The following is a 25,434-nucleotide window of genomic DNA, read 5'->3' on the forward strand; positions in this document are numbered from 1 at the left end:
GACTCCGTTCCTGAGGTTTGCCAAGGTCAGCCGAACTGTCCTCTGGCCTTTCCATGCATTTCCGATCGGCGCCGATCTGCGCCCCCCCCCACCTCAGGCCAAACGCGGTACTGCACGTTTTGCCAGACAACACTCGCAAACCGAGTTACGATTTTTTAAAATACAGTGCTCGTATTGCGAAACACTGGTTAACTGCGTTACTCGCAATCCGAAGTTCCACTGTATTTGTAGTAGAAAAAGATTTTATTAATGGTTAAACAACATTATTAAAAATGCATACAGAAATGAAACAGTAATTGTCTAAACAATGTCAGCTATTGTCACTGTGCTAGGAAGCATATAGAATATCCTCCTTACACCCAACGCGTTTCGGAGTACAATTTTCGTCCTTCTTCAGGGTGGTATGAAGAGGAGAATGTATATAGTGTTTAATAGCAAGGTGGTTTTTAACATTTCATTATGTAGCGTTTAAAAGATTAAGGTAAGTAACACGGAGAGCTGTGTCAATAGGATTGCTATTTCAAGGCATATAGGCATCAGAAAAAAGAAAACGTCTAAAAAAGACTTAATGCTGTAACTGCTATCCCCAAAAGAGAGACAGATCTCTCACATTCCAAGACAAAGGGATGGCCAGGAGGATATACTGGGGCCCAAGATGGAAAGCCCTGGATATGGTAGATGCGCACAGACGGAACAGGAGGGCCGCAGAATATTGATAAAAATAACAGCAACTTAATTAGAGAGTAGTTATACACGCCAGCCGCACATCCTGACATCCAGCAGATAAAATCACCATATCTGACTGTATGCATCTACCATATCCAGAGCATTCCATCTTGGGCCCCAGTATATCCTCCTGGCCATCCATTTTTTTGCTGAACGGGAGCCGATCGGCAGACCTTTTTCGGTCATGATCCAGTCGGCCGACTCCTGTCGGACCGGCTGCCATACGTGCGATCCGAGTGTTGAACAGTTTCTATTGAACCGGTCGATACTGCTCAACATTTGGCCCGTGTGTACTAGGCTTGGGGGGGGGTGAGATGCTTAAGCTGAATTTCAAGTAGATATAAATACTAATCAATGTGAAGTATCAATAAATTTATTATATAGATTTTAAATGCAACTAGTGCAAGTACGTGAATTTGACTTCATAGTATCAGCCTAATATTATTCACGCTGGAGCAGAACTCTGACTGGGAGAGGGATGTGTGTAAATCTCAGGATTATCTGTTCTGAAATGCAAATCCTTTGGTGGGGAAAATGGCTCTAATATGTATATCAATTGTATGTTTAGCTGTTTTCATGGCGTTCAGATTTAACTGTTTCAAATTGCTAAGTGTTTGCTGAAATAATCAAACTTTTTTTCCCCTTGTTTTGTTTATTTTACATTTAAAAATGCATTTAAATGAAGTCAAATGTTAAAAAAAACAAAAAAAAGAAATGTTTTCTTATTGGGGGGGGGGGGGGCATTGGGGGCTAGCGATAGAAGCAGACCTTCCATTTTCAGGCAAAGCCCACTTTAATTTCATCAAAGCATATGTAGAAAAATATAAATCAGATGTTAATTAAGTTCCAGTGCTTTTGCACTGGGGCGCTGCGCTGGCAGGACTTTTAAAAACTCCTGCAAGCAGCGTCTTTGGGGTGGTGGCGGAGCCGTGTATACACCGCTCCTAAACCACCCCTGCCCATTGAAATGAATGGGCACCGCTGCCAAAGCGCCTGCAAAGCATTTAACCCTTTCTTCGGCTGCTAGCGAGGTTAAATGCGCCCCACTAGTGGCCGAATAGCACCGCTAAAACAACGGTAAAGCTTAAATGGTAAAGCTAAAACAACAGTTAAAACAACGGTAAAGCTAAACTAGCTAGCTAGACTAGCGGCGCTTTACCGCTAACGCGGCCCGCAGCTCAATCCTTGTTTCCACAACAACCCAAAATTTTCAAAATCCAATTGACATTAGGACAGAAAGTGGGGTGAAATCTTCTGAACAGGGGCACAGACAGCAAAATAAATGTTACAGGGGTGATAACCCTTCCCTATGCTATCCAAAAAGGTTAAAAATAGATTTTTTGGCTGGAGCTACACTTAAAAAATGTACCTGTTCCAACTTACAAACAGATTCAACTTAAGAACAAATCTACAGTCCGTAAATACCCAACCGTGTGTACACAATTCCGAAGCACAAAGTTCCACGCATGCTTAGAATCAAGCAGAAGAGCTGCACTGGCTATTGAACTTCATTTTTCTCGGCTCGTCGTACGTGTTGTACGTCACCGTGTTCTTGACGTTCTCAATTTCCGACCAACTTTGTGTGACCGTGTGTATGCAAGACAAGTTTGAGCCAACATCCGTCAGAAAAAAACATGGATTTTGTTGTTGGAATGTGCGATCTTGTGTACGGGGCATTAGAGTCCAAAACTATGAAAATATGGCCAGATAACTACCTCCCTGGTGAATCTCTGACAAGTAAAAAATGTATTTATTTAGGACCTATGGCTCCTAGAAATGATGCATTGTCATACCTTCCAACTTTAAAATCTGAGAAAGGGAGACACTTGAAAGTAATATTAAACCCAAAAACAAACATTTATCATATTGCAGCTTACCAATTCTTAGACGTGATGGCTGCATTTGTTTTATTTTTTAGGATTTCTTTCCTCTTTTTTGGTCTGCTAATCTAGCCAGTATTTTGTAAATGTCACTCGCACAAAGTCAAAGTGAAATACAAGATCTGGGATGCTGCAGATTACTGGTATGCTATCCCATGTACTTAACCCTTCCGATAAATGCTGTGTTTTCTTATAAATGTGCACCGTGTTTTATTAACAAAAATAAAAATAAAGTGTTAGTGTGTTAATAGAATCAAACATTTATGCAACAAAATACTCATAATTGCATATAATACATTCAAATGGAAAGCTTGAAAATATAAAAATGTTAAAAAAGGTACAGTCCATGGACTTGAAATCAAGTATGCTCCCAGTGAAAGTGGTGAATAGATATTCATCAAAAGATGCCAAACAAAAAGTGCTCCATTGATTTGCCACTGCAAATCAACATGCATGTTCCCACCAGGGTGCGCACTCACCCTATATGTGACTATAAGGACAATGGCAAATGTGTATAATGTGAGCAGACATAGATACTATTTAACTGACCCTGTTAAACCACTCCTAGTATTTAGAGCTATGTGGCCATACCCACTTCTCTTTGCAGCACACTGCACACTTCACATACCCATACTCTGGGCTTTTCCTCTTTTTGAAGTTGGGAGATATGTGGAATTTTAGCTTTGACCTTTAACTACTACTACTTAACAATAATCAGGCACACCCCCTTCCTGCCCAGGCCAATTTTCAGCTACCAGCGCTCTCCCACTTTGAATGACAATAGTGTGGTCATGCAACACAGTACCCATATGATTTTCATCATTTTTTTCACATAAATAGACCTTTCTTTTGGTGGTATTTAAAGCGGGGGTCCACCCACACCGCCAAAAAAAAAAAATATTAAAAGCCAGCAGCTACAAATACTGCAGCTGCTGACTTTTAATACATGGCCACTTACCTGTCCCACGGTCCAGCGATGTCGGCAGGCGACGCCGATAACCCGCTCGGTTCTCGGCAGCTACCGCCGCCATCCTAGGTGAGGGAATCAGGAAGTGAAGCATTGTGGCTTCACTTCCCGGTTCCCTGCTGCGCATCCCAAGTGGTCCCCGCTCTCTCCTGGGAGCTGTGTGTTTCCCAGGAGACAGCGCGGTGGGGACGGGAAGAGGCGTAGACTCCCATGGGAGTCTATGCCGGAAGTGGGTGCAAATAACTGTCTTAGACAGGTATCTGCACCCCCCTCCCCCCTGAAAGGTGCCAAATGTGACACCGGAGGGGGGGAGGGTTCCGAAAAGCGGAAGTTCCATTTTTGTGTGGAACTCCGCTTTAATCACCACTGTTTTTTTTTTATTTCTAAATAAAACGAAAAAGGGCAAAAAAAAAATCTCAGTTTCTGTTATAAAATTTTGCAAATAAAAAATCGTTCTTCATACATTTAGGCCAAAATGTATTCTATTACATTTCTTTGGTGAAAATAATCCAAATCAGGGTTTACTATTTAGTCTGTTGGAAAGTCCACCAACTATAGTATATACTGTATATATGAAAATCGATCAATCCTGATGGCCTATCTCTTTTCTTGGAGCCCGAAAATGCCAGGACAATACAAATATCCCCCAAATTACCCCTTTTTGCAAAGTAGACAGTCCAAGGTATTAAGTAAGAGGCATAGCGCGCGCTTAAGTAATTTTTCGTCACAATTTTTCAAATTTTTTTTTACAATTTATATATATATATATATTATATATATTTATATATAACTGGTGCAGCAGTGATCGGGGACACTGATTAGTGACAGTATGTAAACAAACAATATATATATTTTTTTTTCAATTACTTTTGCAGGCGATGACTCAGAGAATATATATTATAAACAACCACTGTTGTATACGGCATGTTGAATAAGAGAAAAAACTAGTGCCAAAATGAATTTGTGTACTGGGAGCCCAAAGTCATTGTAATTTCTCATTATGTTTTAACAGTATGAAAACACACAGATCTGAAATGTATCTCACTGGTATGAGTCTAAATAGATGCATACCATGATAAATACCATTAAAAATAGTAGCTGACAGTAGTGAGTCATCAAAACATACCGCGTAAGAAATGTATGACTATAAACTTCCCAAGGAGTTAATAGGTTAGGTGTCCGCTGAAAGCAGGAATTGTGGGAAGCAGCTGTCCGGAGCAAATGGATTTGAAGTGTCCACACCATTAGGCAGAGGCAATGGATTCCATTAAAAAAAAAAAAAGTCGTTGCAGCCAGGAATGTTGTAATGAGTAGCACATCATCTTCTACAAGCAGAATTCAAGCAGAGAAAAATAAAACATATCACACATTTATGACTGTACGGTGTGTTGTATATCAGGCATAGAACAAATGTGGGTTTTTTTTTTTTTTTTTAAATTCTTTTCCACTTTTGATTTTGTATTAGTTTGGATATGTACATACACTCTGGGGGAGATTTACTAAAACTCTGGTGCAGCTCTGCATAGAAACCAATCAGCTTCCAGGTTATATTGTCAAAGCTTAATTGAACAAGCTGAAGTTAGAATCTGATTGGCTACCATGCACAGCTGCTCCAGATTTTGCACTCTCCAGTTTTAGTAAATCACCCCCTTTTGTTTTCTACAGTACAAGGTGGCAAGCAGTTACTATTAATTAAGCTGACCACCCGCTAAATGAAAGAATCTATCATCTTCTCCATCCACACTAAACAGCATGGATGGAGGAATCACCCCTACTGGCTACTGTAATCTGATTGTCGGCCCCCGTGGCTGTGAGAATACCTGTACAGTGGCTACAACTGTTTGAATGCAGTCACTGTTTAGCCAACAATTTTCTGTCCAAATCTTTCCATTTTCAGTTTTTTAATATATGTGTACCCATTGAGCACATTTGGGATGCCCTGGATTGGCGTATATGACAGCGTGTTCCAGTTCCTGCCAATATCCAACAACTTTGCACAGCCATTGAAGAGGAATGGCTTTGGATTGGCGTATACATCAGTGTGTTCCAGTTCCTGCCAATATCCAGCAACTTTGCACAGCCATTGAAGAGGAATGGACCAACATTCCACAGGCCACAATCAACAACCTGATCAACTCTATGCGAAGGAGATGTGCTGTACTGCATGAGGCAAATGGTGGCCACACCAGATACTGACTGGTTTTCGGACCCCCCCGACCTCCCAATAGAGTAAAACTGCACATTTTAGAGTGGCCTTTTATTGTGGCCAGCCTAAGGCACACCTCTGCAATAATCATGCTGTCTAATCAGCATCTTGATATGCCACACCCGTGAGGTGGATGGATTATCTTGGCAAAGGAGAAGTGCTCACTAACACAGATTTAGACAGATTTGTGAACAATATTTGAGAGAAATAGGCCTTTTGTGTACATAGAAAAAAGTCATAGATATTTGCGTTCAGCTCATGATAAATAGGGGCAAATACAAAAGTGTTGCATTTATAATTTTACTCAGTGTTTGTGTATATATATATATATATAGAGAGAGAGAGAGAGAGTCCTGAGCTTTATGTGTGTCTGTAAGCCTTTTAGAACAAAATCTGAATATTTTGTGCTTAAAATTTTGTGGATGCGAATGCGAGTGAGTAGGGATAGATTCTATTTAATCAACTCCATTAAATCACACTAATATTTTGCGCTATGTAGCCATACCCACTTCTCTTTGGGGCACCCTGTGCATTTCAGATACCCCCACTCTGGGATTTTCTTCTTTTAGCATTTGGGAGATATGTGGAGCTGTAGCTTCTACTTTTTCCGTTATACATTTGTAACAAGGACACAGAGATGCTAGTAAGATCTTTCACTTGCTCTTAAGACTTTTTTTTTCTGTTTCAATGATGTTTACTAAACATTTACGTAGATTGTTAAAGAAATGTCATTAGAACAGTAAACAATCCTCGCTTGCTCCACTTGTATTAAAAGAAAAAGAAATTCTGAACATGAAAAACAAACCTCCAAGCATGGAAACACTACCACAATTTCAACAGTTGAATGCTAGGCTTATTGCAGACAAATATAGACTCGACTCATAGCTTAGGTCCTTTTTTGTGCCCCCCCCCCCCCGGCATAGAGTGACTAGTACAGGAGGCAGGACAATGTCTAGTGTCGAATTATTGGAGTAGAATGGAATCTATCTGTACTCTGTAGTGGAGTAATTCTATCAGCCAACCCGTACGTTGTATGTTAAGAGGACAACTTGGTCTCTGTGAAACTTCCCAGCTAGATTACCATCACAGCAAAATAGTCTGGGTGGTTTGAAACCGTAGCGGGTAAGATTCATTCAATAATTGTTTAAACCTAACTGCCCACTATAGGGGAGACTATGATCAACAATATAATCAACAATATTCCTAGGCGGGCCAAGGTAAACCAGGAAGAAGGCAAACTGGAAAATCGTGGAAGCATGATGCCAGAGGTAAGCATGAGAGCAAGCTATAGTAGTAGAGAAAGGGAGAGAGCAGAGGGAAAGGTGGGTCCATCCAGGAATCTGTGGTCGGCCGTCTGAGTGGGTCACTTTATGTCTCGGCAGCCTGTAGGTAAGTGAGCCATGGAGACCATATTTTCTCGAAGAGGGGATGTTTGTTGTTTAGTATGCTCACTATTTTCTCGTTTAACATGATCCAGTTTAATTTGCGTGTCATCAATGCTATGCCTACAATGGGGCTTTTCCAAGCTGACGTGATTGCTATTTTTGCAGCTAAGAATATGTACTATATTAAAGTCTGTGTGTGTCTAGGGATATTGTCTACTGGTTTGTTTAGGAGGGCGACTGAGGCGTCTTTAGTAATATTCACCATTGTGATCGATAATATAAGTGAGTGGACTCTGATCCAGAAGCGCCAAACCTTGGGGCACGTCCACCAGTCATGGAGTGGAGAACCCACCTGTCCACAGCCCTTGAAGCAGAAGGCCGAGGCTACAAAATGGATACATTTTGGAGAGGCGTTCTGGTACCAGGTACCACCTGGCGTGTACCTTATATCCCACCTCAATCAGTGCTAATTTGAGGATGTGTCAGAAACCATGAACCAGACCGAGACAGAAGTACAGTAAAATCACACTTGTTTATTAATAAAAATAAAAAGGTAAATAGAGTAAGCGTAGTCAAAGCATAGCCTGAGTCCAGTAACCGGATCAGGTAGTCAGCCAAACCAGAGTTCAGTAACCAGATCGGGTAATCAGCCAAGCCAGAGTTCAGTAACCAGATTGGGTAATCAGCCAGGCCAGAAGTCAGGGATCCAAGTAGAGGAACAGCAAGCAGGATAAGGAGCCAGAAGGGATGTCAGCAAAGCCAGCCTTAAAACAGGAATGCAGGAGATGGTTTCTTGTGATGTGACCAAGGCAAAGGCAGGAATGAAGTGAACTGGAGATCTTTAAGTAGGCGGGACTGACGAGCAGATCCACAACAGCTGGTTAACTGTGGAGAGAGATGAGAGCTGGCAATTAGCTGACAGCTGAGCGGCCAGCTCAGAGAAGGAAGGGCTGAGCCAGCCCTGACAGGATGCCTTTGTGGATTCCTACGCTGCATTTACTCCAGTCCCCTGCCTCAGGGCTAATTTTAAGATCCCTCTCCCATGCCACCTGATACAAAAGCCTGGTGAGAGGGGCAGTGAACTGTTTATAGAGCATGGAGATGCCCCCCCAGAGAGCAGAATCCTGCATGCATCTATTCTCGAAGATAGTACGCGCTGTCAGGTCAGACCCGTTTTTCTGTAAAGATTGGAGGAAATGCTGAATTTGTTGCAGTTGGTAGCTCTGCGCGCACTCCAAGCTACCTGTGTAGTATGAGGAAGGACATATTCCTCTGATCTAGGTAGTCGCCTATCCGGAATAGTCCCTTATTGGTCCACCAGCTAAACTTAAGACATTCTTTTTATCCACATCATTGTCTGCACTGTGAACATCTCCTGTTGGTGGAGATGACACTTGCAGAGACCAGTTCCCTTTCTCATAGGCTTAAGAGGCAGGAGATCTCAGAAGGGCTCAGAGGGGCCCTGTGTCCAAGGTAGTGATGAGCAGGGAAAATGCCTGGTGTCCAGGGTAGCAAATTAGTTTGGCTCATAGATGAAACTGTGATTTTGATCTATTACACTGCAGGATGACTTAGTAAAGAGGTGTCTGGAAATAAGACTAGATAAGGTAGATGATGCAAAATGTACTTTTTAAATTTCATTTTGGCCTGGACTAGGGCTTTAAGTGCATATGCAAACAATTTTTTTTTACAATGTAGATTCTCAAATCCTGTACTAAATCAGCCCAGCTGACGTGTACAACCAGGGCAGTGAAGTGAAAATTCATGATTGAGTCAGTTCTTAGAAACTGCTAAAGTGAATTAATTAGTGCAACAAAAAGGCAACTAGTATTTCTGCAAGGGGTAAATGCGCACTGATTTTGGGCTGTATTTACATTGCACTATTCTTTTGAATGAAAAATGTAACCTGGAGAGAAAATAACCTAGTAACATTCAATTTTGTCTGCATTGACACAGAATAAATGTAAAGTCAATTTTGTAGAGTGAATAGCTCTGCAATTTTTATTAGAAATAAATAAACAAACTACCTGTTCCTCCTGGGAACTGAAATACATTTTTACGCAAATGCTCCCATGTGCCTGAGACCTAAAGACAAATTTTTCCACAAAGCCTGTAACTAGAGAGGTGTATGAGAGATTGTTTTAAAGGAGAAGTCCAGGCTGAGCTTTTTAGACTGGGCTTCTCCTAAGGGTCAAAGGAGTGCAATTCGTTTTGCACTCCTGTGACCCGTTTTCAGTAGAGAGCGATCTGAAATCTGCTCTCCACTGACGTCACCAAGTTCATTCCAGGCAGTGCGTAATCCCAATTTATGAAGTCTGGATCTGCCAGGTGCCTGGACTGATGGCAGTCCCAGCGAGCCGCTAAGAGGTTGAGATGGCCGCTCCCTTCCCCTCCACAGCTCAGCGCTCCAATGAGCGTGGAGGAGCAGAGCAGGAGAGATGAGAGAACCGAGCCATCGGCGGTGTTCGGGGGCTCGGTTCTCAGTGAAGAGGTGGATGTTGCATCCACCTAGGTAAGTATGAATCGGGAAAAAACAAACAAACATCATTTTCTTTTAAACTCCTTTTTCTAAATATGTAATATGTGTTCTAAATATGTAAATGTAGCACCCCCTAGCATTGCTAGAGTGCTAAAGGTGAGATTTTTGTTTAGTGTAGGTAGACTGGCTTGGCTGGGAGCCAAGCCTGTCTGTGTTTTTCCTGGGTTGGGCACAGATACAGGGAGAGCTGGATGACTCACAGGCAGCATCACTATGACCTCCCCCTTATTTCTAGAATGTACTGGAACCTTCTAGAAAGATGGGAGGGAAGATAAGGTGGAGCTACCTGGAGTATTCTGAAGGCCCTGACCAATCCCCAACTTGGATTGGCAGGGGGCAGGCCTCCTCAAATACTCTGGGTCAGCCCAGCTGCGGAAGAGAGTTTGGGTGGAAGCTGGAGATGGAGTGTTAGGCTGTTGTGGCCTTGGAGGGAGCTCTCCAGTCTGGGGGGGGGGGGACCTTGGGCATGGGCTCGGGTGAGGATGGGACCATCTCAAAACCCATGGAGGTGTCCTGTCCAGGGGGCACTGGGAGCAAGGAGAGGACAGTGAGAGAGCACTGCTAGGCAAGTCTGCAGGTGGAACAGGAACAGCCAAGAGGGCTGGTAAGTGACACACAGTCAGGAGGATTGGGGGGGCTAGGATGCAGCAGTCTGGGATGGGTGCAGAGCCAGTCAAGTAGGACTGTGGTGGCTTGGGCAGTCAAATGGGGCAGCTGCAGCCAGGAGGGCTGGCAGGAGAGTTGGTACTGAGAACAGTAGCCACATATAGGACAGCTAGCACCAAAGGCTTCCATTTTGCTACACCATAGGGGCCAGCGGTCCCTGCCTGCAAAGGGCATTTGCTTTGGGTCTGACAGAGTCAGTGTCAGATCCCCACATCAGTGCTAGCTGGTCCTGGGAGTGATAGTCTGCAAGCAAGTGTATGTGCTGGAGGTTGAGGAGAAGAGATTGTATATACTGGAGTGTATATAGTTAAGTCCATACCAATTTTCTTCAATCAATATGCATCCCATATGCACCCTATCCACATCCAAGTTCTATTCCCCTAATAAAACAAAGTTTCAAGGACTGCTTCTTGACTCTGTGTGACTGGAAATTTGTGTGCCTGGCTGTGCAGGATGGGAGACGAACCACATTCACCAGCGGCCCCTATGGAGGTAGCACTACATAAATATATATATGACTGCTCTACAGAAATCAGAATGTATTCATTGATTACTCAATGGATATATCCTGACATACACAGGCTGATTCCCAGTATCAATTTACACATAAAACTTTGGAATGAAGAATGTATGACTACATAGACAATCTCATTGGAAGCAATACAGACACTAGTGTAGAACAGTTGCAGCAGACGTGAATGATGTAATGAAAGAAAATATTGCTATCCACTTGTTTCCTCTCAGAGGACTGATGAGAGCTAAGGAATAATGAGGCACAGGGCTGCTCTATCACTTCGAAAATGACAGAAGCAGACTCTATTATCCACTTGCGCATTGCATTTGGACTATGAATGGGACAGCTACTGATATCCCATTCATGATCCAAATCAATCAAAACAGCTTCAGGATTAAAAAAAAAAAACACAAATGTACTATCTAGAATAAAGTTTCTCAACCATTTTAACATGCAGGAACCCTTGAGGTAACTTTCTGGTCTCAGGGAACCCCTGCTAATAATTACTATATCTACAACTTACTGTACATTAGTGTGATTGTCACTGGTAATAATGTTCCTTACATTTATTGATATTGGGAAGAATCCCCCTCTTACAGTGGCACTAGCATGACATGGGTTAATTACTCAGATGGATATATATTGACAGTCTGGTTCGATTCTTCCTGTGTTGTATACCTGCAGGTGCAAAGTGAAGCACTGGAGTAGTGAGGGTTAATAATTGTATGGAGGAGGGTATATAGTTCTGCCTTGCAGCGACCCCCTATGATAAAGTCAGAAAGAGAGACGCGTCAGGGCGTGGCTACGTGGCAACTGGATGTGACGTCCGAGCCAGGAACCGGAAGTGACGTGCTGGATGAGGCCGTAGGCTCCGGATGTGGTGAGACGAGCATTAGTCACCATTGCCTGATGCTACTTCTAGGATGAGATGAACTTATATTGTTTAACTTTGTGATTGGTATTTTAAATAATAAAAGAGTGCGTTGATTATTCTACTACACCATCGGAGGCTGTTTCTTTCTTTTTCTTTTTTTTTTTTATATTTAATTCCTTATTAAATTTTTTTTTTAAAAAAACAAACACAATTTTTACACACAAAATAACAATACAGACATTACCTCCAAGACCCCACCTCCTCCACCAGTATTCCCCCATCCTAGAAATATGCAGTATAAATGGTATGAAGGCTACTTTATGGGTGTTTCCTGGCTAGGGGGGGCAACCCAAGGAGGGGCCTGACTAAAGTTTTGATTATAACCCAAGTCCTATTCCATTCACTTTACTGTCACAGCACCATCCATTCCTCACAATCACACATCTTACATCCTCTCACGGACTAATTTCTTTTGGGTCATGGACCATCGTTTGCGTGTTTACTACGTTGATAAAATTTATAAGGAAAATCCTTTTGCATCCCTCCAGGGTTTCCAGATCAAGTCATATTTCTTTATTGCTCCTTGCTTTGTATATACCGATTTCTCCTTGAGAATCACCCCGTTCATACTATTTAGCCAATCCCCACTGGACGGTGGTGACGCCGACTGCCACCTCCAGGCAATCAGAATCCTGGCTTGAAATAGACATCTCAAAACTGCCAGCTGAGTATTTCCTGGGTATCCAACTCCCTCCAGTAAACCCAGTAAGCAGTGTTTTGCCTCCAGCTCAGTGGAGGTTCCAAACGTCCGATCTTTGATTCCCGTCAGTTCCGTCCAGTAACGGAACAACTTCGGGCATCTCCAAAACATGTGGAGTAGATCCGCCTCTAACTCCCCGCACCTAGGACATCTTGAATCTGGCCGACGGCCGAACTGGCAAAGTTTTCGAGGGGTATAATAGGTTCTATATAACAAGAACAAATGCGACAACCTCTGGGAGGGGGCCAGCGATACCAAAGGGGCCAGTTCCAAAATTCTGTTCCACTGCGATTCAGAGATATCTCCCATGTCTTTTTCCCATTTTCTTCTGTACAAAGAGGGTTCCATCCCCCCCATTCGCCCCTTGTTCATATATGGATACATACAGTAATTAATTTTTGAAGAACTGGGATTGTATTCCATTCTAGGGGGCACCCTCTGAACTGTTCGACCAGTGCGTGCCTGACCTGTAAATATCTGAAAAAAGAATTATTCGATAGGTCGTATTGGTCTCTCAGATCCTGGAAGGATTTCAAAGTGCCATCTGAGTAAAGCTGGGTAATGTATTTTATACCACGTCTCTCCCATTCCTTTACTACCCCCATCTTTTGTAGTTCCCCCAGTTTGCTGTTCTCCCAAAGGGGGTTGTGACAGACTCACCCGGGACAGAGGGTATTGGAGGGGACTGAGCGCAAGCCTCTTGCCCACCGATTATGGGCCCTGGCATTTGGGAGAATGGTGCTCTCTGTGAGCTGTATGCCTGGGGACCCTGGGGTTGGTGTTACTTTGGATTCAGCTCCATGTCCCCCCAAGACACAAGACTCTGGGAACCCTTTTTATGCCATATTAAAATAGTGATTGATTCATACCGTTGGGACTCCTACTGTTAAATGCTAATGTCATCAAATCCAACTACCTTTCTGTTGTCTGCTATAATGTGTATATTGTAAATAAGTCTAGTGTGGCTCTAAGAGTCTTTTCACCCATTGTTGTTTGTGTTAATTAACTCTGTTACTGTGTGAAGCTCGGTGACCACAAGTCTGGGCAAAAGGTCATGTCTCAGTCACCTAGGCTGTATAAAGGATTAGATAATGAGCTCATGTTAATTAGGTTAGCTTTGAGTCATCCTGCTGTATACATTTGTGTGAGATCTCAAATAAAGAGTTAGTCCTGATGTACTCCAAGACTGGTGTTGTCTAGTTCTTGGGGGTTCCTATAGCCAGATCCATTGGACTCGTGTTCCAGAACTTAGGAAGCGGTATACTGACGGAAGCACTCAAGCAGAGTGTGGGACGTTCCGTGACAGGGGTGTACACAGTGAGGCCTCTATATTTCAAAATTGTTTTCACGGTGTCCCATACTCTCATCATTAGATTCAGAGTAGGGAAGCCTGCCTCCAAAGCTGCAACTATTGAGTTGTGTGGGGTATTTTGTAGGAGCAACATTCTGCGTGCTTCTTGGCCTACTAGATTGCACCCTGCTATATGCTGGAGTTGAGATGCCAAGAAATAGCTGAAGGGATGTGGAAGCGCTACTCCTCCTTCCGATTTCTGGAGCTGCAGGGTAGTTAAGCGTATTCTTGCTGGACCACCCTTCCAAATCAGATCTCTGAACAAAATATCTATCTTTTGGAACCACTTCTTGTGAAGCCAAATTGGGGAGTTATGCAGTACATATTTTGATTGGGTTGGAGCATGCTTTGCTGGGGTTTTTCGCCTTCCTCTGGATCAACTGTGGGTGAAGGATTGTGTGTATGGGATTGTATTTTTTTTTTGGTTGAACTAGATGAACTTTTTTCAACCTGACTAACTATGTAACTATGTAACTATGTAATGCAGGGTGGGTAATTTTTTTTTTTTGAAGCAGCTGATTAGAGCCAGAGGCTCTAATAGGCTTCAAAATAGGTTGGGCTCAGGGTGCGTAAAATGCGAACAGAGCCCACCCAGGTGTGTTACAACAGTGAATGAATAATCGCTGTTATAACATTGATCCTCCTCCCAGCCATTCAGGAAGCGGGTTTTGAGACCTGTCACCCAATTATCTGAAAGGGCAGGTGATCCTATTGGAAGCCTAGGAGGAGGGGAGGAGACGCATAGCAGCCGAGATGGAGGAATGGAGGAGATTCCCGATGCCAGCTGCCGTTGCCTGATCCCGCTCCCGGTGCTGATACTTGATCCCGCTGCCGATGCCCAATCACGCTGCCGAATCCTGATCCTGCTGCCGATACCCGATCCTGTTGCCAATGCCAATGCTCGCTCCCACTGGGGGGGGTGGTTGTGTGCCGCCCCCCCAAAAAAAAACACCAGCTGACACTGTTGCAGCAGTCCCCTCAGCCCCCCTAACACTTACCTGAGGTCCCTCTCTGTCCAGCGATATCCACGACTATCTCAGCCAATATTCTCCCTACTGATTGGCTGAGACACATCAGTGGTGCCATTGGCTGCCGCTGCTGTCAATCAAAGTCAGCTAGCCAATCAGGGGAGAAGGGGTCAGGTGTGGGCTCCGTGTCTGAATGGACACAGGGAGCTGTGACTCAGCTCGGGTGCCCCCATAGCAAGCTGCTTGCTGTGGGGGCACTGAACAGGAGGGATGGGCCAGGATCACAGAAGAGGAACCCCAGAAGAGGAGGATCTGGGCTGCTCTGTGCAAATCCACTGAAACAGAGTCGGTAAGTATAACATGTTTGTTATTTTTATAGGAAAAAAAAAAACAAGACTTTACAATCACTTTAAACCCCCCTCCCTGTCATAGCTCCTCTCTGCCCACTTCACCCCCTTGTCACAGTACATTTGTTTACATACATGGCTGGGAGGGGCAGTAATAATGGGCTGTTAAGCCACGGTTTTACCTCCCACCACCCTCCACACTACAGAGTTGTATATATGCCATGGCAAAAAATGTTACCCATGCAAGTGAAAATGCGACCCATGCAAGTGAATGAGGTCACGCCACAGGAGGTGAGAAGGCAATGTATTGCTTCCCAGCCACCTGTCAACCACCCTCTGAAAATCAATCCACTGCAGATAACTTTTCAGAAGGGCAAACAAGCTGTTATAAAACATATCACATAAAAATGCCAGGACAGTAAAGCCCCCAAAATTATCCCTTTTTGGAAAGTAGACACCCCAAGATTATTTAATTTTTGCCATAATCATTTGGAAATAAAGAGACATGCTGGTATTGAGGAGGTTAAAATATGATACTTGGTAATGGTACACTAGATACATTAAAGTGACACTAAACTCTTTAAAAAAAATCTATTCAAATATGTATTCTTAAAGCAGTAGTAAACCACCACTGAATTAAAAATTAAGGGGCACCTCTGCAGGGTTAAGTCATAATGTACAGCACATTATGACAGATTTACCTGTAAAGCAGGTCCCTTCCGCGCAGCGCTGTCATGGATCCCTGGCGCTGCCATCTTCACCCGATTTTCCTTCCAAATTCACAGGGTCCCATTTTATGAATGGCCAGAGCCACAGTGACGTCACTCCCCCGTGGGAGCCCTCAGTTTCGGCACGGAGCTCTGAAGGTATGCCACGGGTATGCCGTCCCTTCAGAGTGCATGCGCCGGTGACTTCCACGGCAGTATCGCTTGTGAATATTTCCTAAACAGTGCAAGTTTAGGAGTAAGGATGAGCTCCGGCGTGTTCGCATAGCCCACGTGCAGAGCCCGCCAGAAAGTCGGCACTGCTCTGCGCTAATCACAGGGAGAGAGACATTTCCCGATCTCTGCAGTTGCGCATCGGGACAATGCCTGTGATTAGCACAGCGCAGTGCCGACTTCCTGGCGGGCTTTGCATTTGGGCAGTGCGAACACGCCGGAGCTCATTGATATTTAGGAGATATTCACTGTACCTACAGGTAAGCCCTTATTAAAGGAATTACCTGTAGGTACAAGTTAAAAAGTTGGAGTTTACTTCCACTCTAACTCAGAAAAGTACCTTTTATTGCTCTCAACTGCCTTCAAATCTCCAAATTCCTTTTTTTTTATTTTTCATCTATTTTAAAAGGAAGGGGCATGCTTACCAATGTAGACACTACACTGTTTGCATTGCTGTTCTCTGTGTTTGGTCCTCACATCCATCACCTCACTGCTTATAGACATCAATAAATCATCAATAAAGACATCACTGTTTATAGACAATAAGTCATCAATAAATCAGGTTGGATCGTTTTCGTTGGTGTGCAGCCTTTTCTTCTTTTCCTTATGACATCATGCACAGCTTTCTCTCTCACTATCGTGAGAGTTTGCCAGGAAGGAAGGGGGGGGGGTGAGTCATAAGAGGGCCAAAGAAATCTGGAGGTGTGCCTCTGTGTGTCTGTGTGTAAATCCAGGAAGTGAACAGGCAGCAGCTTCAGCTGCCCACAGTTAAAATGGATGCAGCCAGACTTAGTGGAGGGAGATTTCTGCAGCATATTTGGCAAGTACAGAATCACAGTATATATAAAATAATATGCAAAGTGGTTGGAGGGAAGCTTCAGAATGGCAAAGATGTTTTTATTACAAATTATGTGAGCAGACTGCAGTTCCTCTTTATATTAAAAAAAAATTGAATCATGTTCCTTTAAAGCATAGTATGCAGCACAGTGCTTGTGCTGTGTAATTTGCCTCCCTGTATCACCTTTAAAACCTGGTTGATCCTGCCAGTTTCTGCCCTCTCCTTGTAAACTGTAATCATGGCTCCTGAGCTCTGACACTGTGGTCAGTTTACTTGCCTCCGACATCCGCAGCCCTGCTCTCTGCCCCCTCCCTGCCTGTCAGCTACTCTGTGTGTGAGCCGCCCCTCCCCTCCCCTTGTGGCACCGTTCCAAGCAGTGCAAACATTACTGCTCACAAGCACTGCCAGCCCCACTGCTAGTATAACCTGTAGTATATACTGTATGCCTTTTTTCAAATTAATCTTCTAAATACCTTATTCTTTCCGCCCCCCGATCAGCAATCACGGGACCGCCCATCGCTCTCTTCCTCCGATGTATACACTAGGGAGGGAGGTCACGTGACCGCCCGGCAGACATCAGAGGGAGAGCTCGCCCCCTCCCTCCCTAGTTCATAAATCGGAGACAGAGAGACACAGGCGGTCACGTGACCACTGATCGGGGAGAAAAAATAAGGTATTTAGAGGATGAATTTAAAAAAACGGCATACAGTATATACTACAGGTTATACTAGCAGTGGGGCTGGCAGTGATTGTGTGCGCTGCCTTAACAACCTCTTTATGCAGGGAATGCATTAGGTTAAAAATGTTTTGACTTTACAACCACTTTAAGGTACTGTAGGTCCTCATAATACATTTCTGTAAATCTAAAAAAGATTGTCCAAAGATTGTACAGTAAGATAGTGACATGTGTTTTGGAAATATATGTTTGATTTGTCAGACTATATGAGCATCTGTGTAAAATCTACTCCATCACTAGCATCCTTCAGCTTTCTAACATTGCTTGCACGTTTGAGTGTCATTGACAGTTTTACGATCATCCTCTCCTCATTCATTTAGTCAAAACTCAGATCAAACCAAAAGAATTATCCTGTCTATGTCTATGCTAAGGGTGGCTACACTTTGCTCTTCACTTTACAGAAGAATAAATAGGTTTAACCACTTGCCGACCAGCCGCCGCAGTTTTACTGCGGCAGGTTAGCTCGACTTGTAAAAATCAACGTTACCTTACATCGCTTCCCATTGTGGCCACTATGGGCGAGTGCGAGCCCGCGGCTCGGCGCCGGAGCCGATGCGGGTGCCCGGCGGGCGCGATGACTGCCGGGCACCCGCAATCGCTCATGAAAACAAACAGATCCCGGTTCTTTGAGGGGAGAAGTATGAACACCGATCTCTCTCTTCCCCTAGTTAGTCCCATCCCCCTTCAGTTACAACACAGTGAGGGAACAGTTAACCCCTTGATCGCCCCCTAGTGTTAACCCCTTCACTGGTAGTGACATTTATACAGTAATCAGTGCATTTTTTTTTCAGTGCATTTTTATAGCACTGATCGCTGTATAATTGTCAATGGTCCCAAAAATGTGTCAAAAGTGTCCAATTTGTCTGCCGCAATATCGCAGTCCCAATAAAGATCACCGCCATTACTAGTAAAAAAATAAATAATAAAATACTATAAATCTATCCCCTATTTTGTAGACGCTACAACTTTTGTGCAAACCAATCAATATACGCTTATTGCGATATGTAGAAGAATACATATCGGCCTAAACTGAGAAAAAAATTTGTTTTTTTGAAGAAAAATGTGGGATATTTATTATAGCAAAAAGTAAAAGATATTGTGTTTTTTTTTCAAAATTGTCGCTTTTCTTTTGTTTATAGCGCAAAAAATAAATGCCGCAGAGGTGATCAAATATCACCAAAAGAAAGCTCTATTTGTGGGGAAAAAAGGACATCAATTTTGTTTGGGTCCAACGTCGCACGAACGTGCAATTGTCATTTAAAGCGACGCAGTGCCATATCGCAAAAAATGGCCTGGTCATTGAGCAGCCAAATCTTCCGAGGCTGAAGTGGTTAATATCGGTGATAATCCCCTGGGGCCACATTTCTATTTTTTTCTTTTTCGTAGCCCAAACACCCATTTGTTTTTAAATAATTATATTAATGCAGCGCCTCCCCGGTGGGGGCCGCTGGAAGTTGACTGACCCCAAAGGTTGCCCTGACCGTGCAAGCCTCCCGACACCTCTGACACCCTGGGTCAAGACATATTTCAAAGTGATAATACTTATACACAGACACCAGACTGTAGCAAAGTAAGCAAGTATTTAACCCAAAATTCTTGAAGCAGATAAGAACATAAGAACTGGATAAGAACCAGATAAGAACTTAGGCAGATATCTTTCAGTGTTAAACTCTTACTTTTGGTAAATATGCAAATGGTCTGCAATGAAAATAAAATCACAATAAGTCCAACAGGAGTAACCAGTAGGTCTTGGAAGAACCTATGACTCCAGGTATAAAAGGGAACAGAATGACCCTTTATGTCAGACTGCTCCTTTAAAATTCTGATGCTACGGGCCCAACAAACTTTGTGGCACAATTATAAAACAACAAGGTACAAGAAATGCAATACTTAATCTCTGAGTAGAGCTGCCCTTAAAGTGTGCAGATATTGTGCACAGAGTTCTTTAAGTGGGGGGAGTAGAGAAAAGTGGAGGAGTCCTTGTGATGTAGATCTTCAGTGAAATGCAATACTTAATCTCTGAGTAGAGTTCACTTTAAAGATGCAGGTCAACCTTCACCCTCCACCTCATTCTTAGGCAACTCGTTAAGGGGCCAGGCAACCTTCACAAAGTTCACCACAAACTCCGATAATAAGAGCAGAACCCAAGGAAAGATCTCAGCTCCATCACAGTTCTCAGCCAAGTAGCGACCGCTTCTAGCTTCTTTGGGTCATTAGCGATGCCTTTTGCAGAAACTACATGCCCTAGGTAGGTGAAAGAGGTTGGGTAGAACTGGCGCTTCTCTAACAACAACTTAAGCCCCTCTTCATGAAGCCTCTCAAAGTTTTTATAAAGCCTTACTTCATGCTCCTCTAAGGTCCTTCCAAAAACAATAATGTCATCCATGTACACCAGGACCTCAGTCATGTTCATGTCATCAACAGTACGCTCCATCAGCTGCTGGAACATAGCCAGAGCTCCCTACAGTCCCTGGGGCATCCTGTTGACCTTGTAGAACCCCAGTGGGCAAATAAATGCAGTTTTCTCCCTATCATCAGGGAGAATAGGGATCTGGTAGTATCCACTCTTCAAGTCCAACACAATAAACCACCTCGCCCAGCACACACACTGAAGAGCATCTTAAATATAAGGGGTGATCAGGAATGGTCCTCCTGTTCAAAGTTCAGTAATGGATGCACATTTGCAGCGTCCCTTTCTTTTTCCTCACCACCACGATAGGGGAAGCATAAGGGCTCCTGGACTCCTGAAGGACTCCTGAATTCTTCAGCTCAGCAAACAGCCCTGAGATCTTCCAGATCACTGAGTGGTACCCACCTTGCTCTTTCTCAGAATGATTTATTCTCCTGCAACCGAATCCGGTGCTGAGCACTCAAACATCAAAGTCATTCCTGGGAAACATCCTCTCCCACCTGGACAACTGATCCTGTACACTTTCCCGCCACTCAGGCGGTGACATCTCAGAGGAAGAAAGAAACTGGGCTTCTAAAACTCTCACTTAGCATCTGTCTTTTCACGGCCTCTGGGACATTTCACTCTTACACTGCTTGTATGGCCTGATCCATCCAACTTTCAAATTCTTCCTCTACAGCAGGGGTTGGAATCAGCCCTGAGAAGAACCAAAGCTTCCTGTATACTTAATGGACCGAAGCTGTATTGTTCTTCACTAAGCTCTCAACCAGCTTGCTCATGTCCGTATAGAAGGAGGCAGATGGATGCAGGTATATCAGCTTCCATCGACACTGGGCTTATTGACCTAAACTGTGAGTGATCTTCCTCCAGGTCCCCAACCGGCAACAACAATATTACTTGAGCCTCAAACCCTTCTGCCAAACTCACAACGTCCTTCTGAAAACAAGCTGGTATAGCCACTCTATACTCCAACAAGGCACGGGTGCAATCTAGTCTGAACTCAGTTTTTATACCAACGAGATAGGCCTCTTGCTCTAGCGCCTCCTTCTCACTAACTACCCCACTTCAATTTAGGTCCATTAGCTTCCAGGTATCTCCACCACTGTACACAACTCCAGTCGGCTACCTTACTCCTGACCCGAAGCGGCTACTGTGGCTGAGTCCATTTGTTCATCTCTTGGCTCATCACACTGCTTGCTAGGCCAACTATGAGGGGTATCCCAGATGAGCCCCCAAATGTAGCGTCACCCCCGTGAGGGTCACTGGAAGTTGAATAACTCCAAAAGTTGCCCTGACCTTGCATCTCATCCCACACCTCTGACACCCTGGGTTCGGACATATTTCAAAAGTGATAATGCAATTACACAGACACCAGACTGTAGCAAAGTAAACAAGTATTTACTGGTTTTGATTTTCTCTTCCTTTTCAGCACTGGGAGTGGATTCTTGGCATACACCCAAGACAGCTGATTGGTCTGAAAGGCACACCCTGCCCTCCACATAGGCAGAGACTTGCATAGCTGTGCTGTGACAAGTCAAGCTTTTTGATAATCTATTTAAAGCAACCTCCCTCAACACAAATTTCAGGCTGGTTGTATCTTGATTGACAGAGAACTTGTCAGAAGTTATAATGCTGATAACAGAGCAACGAAACAGCAGAAACACACAGATTAAGGACTTTGGAGAGAGATACGAAAACACTACAGATATATGTGTTTAGGTCAAATTTCATGAATCAGGTTTACACCCACTTTAACATAAAATGATAAATAACATTAAAAGAAAGTGTATTATTAGTCTTTGAGAAAAGTCAATATAAAAACCCTGTGGCATGAAGTCCAGATTATGGCAGCATCATCAATCTCTCTTCCAAGCAGGATCTGGGGAGACACCCACCAGCAAACCATGTATAAACAAAAAAAAAAGGAGAGAGAAGCGCAGCTACCTTAATGAAATGTTTATTAAAACCAGTGGCGGCTGGTGCTGTATATTTTTTTTTTTGGGGAGGGAGTAAACAAGACATCCCTGTGGTCGTTCGGTCGGCCCCACACCCATTTACAACACATTCGACATTATTAGGATCAGTTGGATGGCCTGCAACACTTCCTTGCTGTCACCAATGGTTCTTATACATGCGATATACACACACAATCTGCTGCTTCTGTTGGTTCCTTCTGTCATTCCTCTGGTTAACTGCCTGGCTCCAAGCACATCACATCCACCCAGAGGGGCTTGCTCACCATTGACCACCTGGAAGGTCACCACTTGCTAGAGACATATTGATATTCTTTTCAATACCTTGTTCATCTAATTGCATAATTATTACTTTTTTTATTTCAAAATGTTTTAATAAATACTATACTTAGGTAACAGCGCTTTTCTCTCTTTTTTTTTCCTTTACACTATATGCAGCCACAGACACAGCTGGAGGAAAGCCCCACCCACCACCCACAATCACAAAATGCAAGAGGAAACTGAGCTGTTGTGGATTGTGGGAGAGACAGAGTCTGCTGGAACTATGAATTTTTATGCCGTGTACACACGGTCGGACTTTCCGATGGGAAATGTTCGATGTGAGCTCGTTGTCGGAAAGTCTGACCGGGTGTATGCTCCATCGAACATTTGCTTTCAGAATTTCCGCCCACAAATGTTTGAGAGCGGGTTCTCAAATTTTCCGACAACAAAACTTGTTGTTGGAAAGTCAGATCGTGTGTACACAAGTTCCTCACACAAAAGTTCACACATGCTTTGAATCAAGCAGAAGGAGCCGCACTGGTTATTGAACTTCCTTTTTCTCGGCTCCTCGTACGTGCTGTACGTTACCACGTTCTCACGTTCTGAATTTTTGGCAAACATTTGTGTGACCGCGTGTAAGCAAGACAAGTTTGAGCCAACATCCTTCGTAAAAAAATCCACGGTTTTGTTGTTGGAAAATCCGATCGTGTGTACGGGTCATTAGAGATGTAGTGCCCAGGGAGATTGAGCCCATATTACAGGTTGGCTCTGGGACTGTATATCCCAGTAATACCAGAGCTCTGCAGAGAGGAAAGGAAGGTCTGTTCCAGAGTTTGAGGCAGATCTAGTGAGGACAATGTGATAAACAGACCGTGCAGCAGGTTGTTAGCAGAATAGTTTGCCACCACATCAGATGCAAAGTCGGAGTAGTAGATATCTTCTGGTACATTAGAATGCCACTGTCGCTGACTGGTGCTGCCAAATGATCATTGAGGAAAACACCACTGTTGCGAACTGGTGCTGCTGACTGATTGTTGGGGAGAATGGCACAGTTGCTGACTTCCGTGAGCCACTATAGGAAAACAGAGGGCGACCAGCTGTCACCCCAGGAGTTAATAAGAGGCCACTGGCCAAACCCTACTGCCATGGGCGTAGCTACAAGGATCACAAGGGTCTCAATGGTGACCGCGCCCATGCTCCAGGAGGCCTGTACGGCTTTCCTGTCACACCTGAACATGAGGGGCATTGGGGGCTGCATTTACTAGAACCACTTCTCCTCTCCCTCCCTGCTGTCATTCAGCTGCTGTAAGTGGAGGAACTCCTGCAGTACCACACAGCACAGCATTATCCCATCACCTTATTATCCCACTCACTGTCCTCCCTCACAGCGACACACTGAAGGTGAAATGACAGTTGATCCTGTAGTTCAGTAATTTAGGCTGTCATTGTAACCAATCAGATGACCTGTAACTGCAGCCAATCAGCAAATTCTGATACTATCATGTGTCAGTACTAGACCTTTCCTAATTTGCTGCAGTTCCATGGCTTCTGGTTCCGTGGAGTACACTTACCTGACTGCAACACGAGCTGCTGTATAAGGTATGTGAAGGGGGCCCCTGGTTTACATGGCCCCTGCTGATGTGAGGGGGGACTTCTGCTGTAAAAGGGGACTCCTAATGTGAAGAGGGAGACTGATATGAAATGGGGAGTCCTTATGTTGAAGGGGGCTCAGATGTTAAAGGGGGACTCTGATGTGAAATTGGGACTCCTGATATTGAAAGGAACTCTGATGTGAAATGGTGACTGATGAAGTTGAGGGGGACTGTGATGTGAAATGGGACTCCTTATGTTGACAGGGATTCTGATGTGAAATGAGGACTTCTGATGTTGAGATGGATTCTGATGTGAAATGGGGACTCCTGATGTTGAGGGGGACTCTAATGTAAAATGAGGACTCCTGATGTAAAGGGGGACTCTGATGTGAAATGTGGACTCCTGATGTGAAATGGGGACTCCTAATGTTGAGGGGGACTCTGATGTGAAAGGGGGGAACCTGGTGCTAAGTAGTAGGGAGTTCCTGATGTACAGGAGGTTCCCAATGTGAAGAGGGGGATTATTTGTAAAGAGAGCTCCCGATGTAAGGGGGGAAGGGGGTACTCCTGATGTAAAGGGAACTACTGAGCAGTGTTTACTTTGCTTCAGTTTGTGAATGAACAGGAAACCACTCAGCACAGAGCACTTCCCATTTGTTCACTGTCCAGTGCAGCTGAGGCTGCAGAGAAAGGGACTGAAAAATCTCTGTCCTCACTCTATTTCTCTGTCTCAAAAGTGAGACACCTGGGGTCTGTTGAGACCCCTGATATTTCCTCAAGCCCCCCCCCCCCCCATAGGGCTCCCAAAAAAATAGTAAATATATATATATATATATATATTGTCAAAAATAATTTAAAATATGTAAAAAATAACAAAATTCCCCAAAAAATTTAAAAACATAAAATAATAAAAAAAAGATTGAAGCCCTCCACTGCCCTATTGACACTGTCCTTTGCCCTACTGTCACCATCCACTGCCCTTCTGATACCAACCTCTGCCCTACTGACATCATCCTTTGCTCTATTGACTCCCACCTCTGCCCTTCTGAAACCATCCACTGCTCTAATGACATTGTCTACTGCCCTACGGAAACCAACCTCTGCCCTACTAAAAAAAGTGGGTGTGACCAAACACGATAGTGTACCTATAAAATATGCTTTGATTGGATTGCCCAAAGCTGGAGTCTCAGGGATACATATACATTATGGTACATGGAAGGCAGCAAGGATCACTATGGTACATGTGAGAAAGGAAGGATCACTATGATGCATGGATGGGAGGAAGAATCATTATGGTACATTGAAGGCAGGAAGGATCACTATGGCACATGGAAGGCAGGAAGGATGGATCGCTACAGTGCATGTAAGGCAGGAAGAATGGATCGCTACAGTGCATGGAAGGCAGGAAGGATGTATAACTCTGGCTAATGGAAGACAGGAAGGATGGATAGCTACGGCACATGGAAGACAGGAAGGATGGATAACTACTGCACATGGAAGACA

The 25,434-nt window shown here is 43.9% G+C and overlaps 1 protein-coding gene across 1 annotated transcript in view; it reads right to left on the reverse strand.

The window, feature by feature from the left end:
- OLFML2A (olfactomedin like 2A) overlaps positions 1–25,434 on the reverse strand; it is a 532,150-nt gene that overhangs the window by 492,014 nt on the left and 14,702 nt on the right. The window lies entirely within an intron of this gene.

Source organism: Aquarana catesbeiana, linkage group LG09 (genome assembly GCF_042186555.1).
Source record: "Aquarana catesbeiana isolate 2022-GZ linkage group LG09, ASM4218655v1, whole genome shotgun sequence".
In the NCBI taxonomy this organism is placed as follows: Eukaryota; Metazoa; Chordata; class Amphibia; order Anura; family Ranidae; genus Aquarana; species Aquarana catesbeiana.